The sequence below is a fragment of the Echinops telfairi genome, unplaced genomic scaffold (assembly GCF_000313985.2).
Source record: "Echinops telfairi isolate 266 unplaced genomic scaffold, ASM31398v2 ScPeMD7_7465;HRSCAF=8503, whole genome shotgun sequence".
Lineage (NCBI taxonomy): Eukaryota > Metazoa > Chordata > Mammalia > Afrosoricida > Tenrecidae > Echinops > Echinops telfairi.
Genome location: NW_022111365.1, coordinates 169,742 through 173,241, shown reverse-complemented (window position 1 = coordinate 173,241; position 3,500 = coordinate 169,742).

Genomic DNA, 3,500 nt, shown 5'->3' with positions numbered 1-3,500 from the left:
TATATATATATATACACACATCACTGCCATTGAGCAGAACTGCCCTGTGAATTTCCAAGACTGGAACTGTTTACAGAAGTAGCAAGTCCCATCTCTCTCCTGCTGAGTGGTTGGTGATTTGAACTGCTGACCTTGTGAATCGCAGCCCAACACATATCCACTATGCCACCAGTACTTAATATTAAATAATTTTGCATGTTTTCTATACATTTAGATCTTACATATATTAATAGTTATATTTAATAATATATTGTATAATTCATAATCCATTCTTTATTTAGTATGGTGCATGTTTGATACAGTAGTTATGGCCCACCGGTATTTAATTTTCATATATGATTTATTCAGCCTGTTTTTCCACTGTTAAAAATACATACACAAGTTATTACTCAGGTTATTAATCATGGTACTATTTTAAAATAACAACAACAGAAACTATGTTATACATCCAAGCAGAAAGTGTTTTAAGATAGAGAATTAACGCTTGTACGACTATTGGAAAGGTTGAAGAAGTACAGATCATGGAATCACCCTACTGCCCTCAGCCTACAGCTTTGAAATATGTGATTTGAAGAGCTCACTTGGGGATACTGCAATATGTGTGAGACTCTAAAATATATTTACAACTCTCTCAATGTAGGCAATTTTCAAAACGTTTCCATGCATTTGTGCACAACTACTTCTGGCACATAATAGTCTGTCAATGCTTCCTCCTTTCTCCCTTAACTGACTCTCACTGCAAGTTCCATCACAGAGAAAGGGATAATAGGAAATGTGGGCAACAGCTTCTCTTTTTCCAACGTTTGAAGGAGGAATGCAGTGATTTTCTATTTATAACAGATAGTCCAATATACTTGTCACTCAAAATAGCTCATTAATGACACTGATGAAATTAAATACTTTATAGATATTTTCTAATTCACTAGGTACCTATGGTCATTATGAAATAATAAAAATTAAATATATACTCAGTACAGTTCATCACTATGAGTGTTATGACTTATGTTGAGCTCTTTGTATTGTTTTTTTTTAATCATTGTTAGGTAGATATGTGAGTCACACTCCTGTGCCCTACACATAACCCATTAAAATCAACAAGCCTCTACAGATCTAGAGGGAAAAACATGGCAATCTTGTATTGTTGGAAGATTTCGTTCCTGGCACAGGTTCTCGAAGTCAAAAATGATGTCAATTGAATCATATTTTCCAGTAGAAACTATATCACATGCATATTTAACAGCCTAATGACCAACTTTTTCCAGAAAAATAATCAAAAATACCCCAACTAAATGCAACTTGCATATTTGCACACAAGTTAATACAAGGCTGTACAAAATGTACAAACAGGGCAACATAGAAGCCAACTGCTGAAGTATAATAGTCCATTAAATTGTCTTTGTCTCATAAATTTTATTATATTCACCATAATGGCTAGAAAGTGAAATTGCTTTTCTCTAGGGATTTTTTAAAGGTGGTGCTATGGCGGCACCATGAGTTAAGAATTAAACTTAATCGTAAAGTTGGGGGTTCAAACCTCCCAACCACTGCCTGAGAGAAAGGTGAGGGCTCCTGTTCTTGACTCTGTGACATTGGTGGTTTAGGGACTCTTTAGGTAGCATATGACTGAAATCCTTAAATATAACTTTGAAAAAATGTAAAACAGTTTTTGATGATTTTTGAGAAATAAATCCAGGGATATATGCTTCTATCATAAGTTGTTAGGATAAATGTGTTGGTAGCCAGCAAATATACCAAACGGTAAATAATTGGTCATTTGGTATTTGAATTCTGTGTTTTCCACTTTGATAATGGTGTATAGAAATAACCCTAAACGCAGATTCTTCATTCAATGTTCCAGCTCAAGAAGTTAGGAAAAGATCTAATTGTTTGTTTGATTGGCTCGCTTAGACATGAATGGCAAAGTGGCTTACACTAAATCAAGTTCAGGTGACATCCCTCCTTTGGTACCCTGTAGAAGTTATCCAAAGGCTTGAGCAGATTAGCATTCTAAGTGGACTTATCAGGTTAGACCCAGAAAATCACTCAAGGAGTGTCCAGAGAGCCTAACTTTTGTCACAATGTTCAAAAATCACTTTGTGGCTGGAGCTCCAGCATCCCTGAAGACAGATCAAATTGCTATTTCATGGAAGTCTGATTTGACCTGAGAATCGCCCCAATTGAATTATGACACCCAACTACAATGAAGCTGATTGGACAATGTGGGGGTAAGAGCCAAGTGGCAGAACTTAACCAACAAGGACAAGGTTGTGTGGTTACCGTAGTGAACAGGAGAGTGAAAGCAATCATCAGAATTGCATGACTCCAATTTATGGCATTGGCTACTTACATTTGGTGTTCCTATGATTGAGCTGAGCATTAGCTAACACCTTATTCCCAGCTTTCATGTGAGACACCCTCTTGTGTTTTCTTAATCACCTTTAAGATGTACAACCTGTTATTTACAGTAAAAATCTCATCATTTTTATTTTTGTATTTGTAAAATACAATGTATAAATATGTATAAATAAATAAGTGTATTTATTTATTACATTATTGCAGAGTGTTAAGGACACTTAGTTTTGGGTCTGAATAGTTGCCAGGAAAACATAATTTGGCTTATTCCGAATCCAGAAGGAATTATTTTGAAGCAATAAGGAAATTGTATCCTCAGAAAGAGAGATGTTCTCCTTTTTTAAAAAACTTTAAAAGGATTAATAGCAAGAATATTATGTCCAAAAAATGCTTCTTGATTAAAGGAACTGAAATACTCCCTTGAACTTAAGGCTGAAATGCCCTAGTGTGAGAAGAAGCTGATGACTGCTATCCCAAGGTTATGGATTTGGAGGTCATGCAAATATTTTTCTTTGAGAGTGCCTAATATATGACAACACAACAGTAAATATATTTGCTATTTTCATACTCTGTTTGCTTTTTATAACATGTCTTAGTCCAGTAGGTATAGTTCTGCCTTTGTAAATGAGCGCTACTGAAAGTTTTGTCCTATTTCCAACATTCATTGTTTGCTTAAATAGTGTCCAATCACTTCAGTATTTAATCTGTACCAGTCAATAATCTATGTATTTAAAAAAAAAATCTATGTATTTTAGTCTAAAACGCTGTTCTATGCATACACTTTACTTTTTTCAACAGTATTTTAAATTCTACATTATAAGCTAAATTAATGATCCTAAAAATAGAATTTTTATATGTTCCATTGGAATAATTTATAATGTTTACATTTGTAATATAAAATAAGGATGTCTCTAAATTTAACCAGAGGTTTATATGAGCCATAAATATATAAATGAATTTTGTGCTCACATTTAATAGTATTCCTAAGCTAAGAACAACTAGTTCTTATGACATGGCCCTACTTGACACATGACCTCATAAAGAGATCACTGAAGATAGAGTTGCTATAGAAAATCATGGTGAAGAAACTAAATGGTGCTCACTTATCTGCGGTCTTAAAGTAAGGTGACCAGACGTCCCGCTTTTGG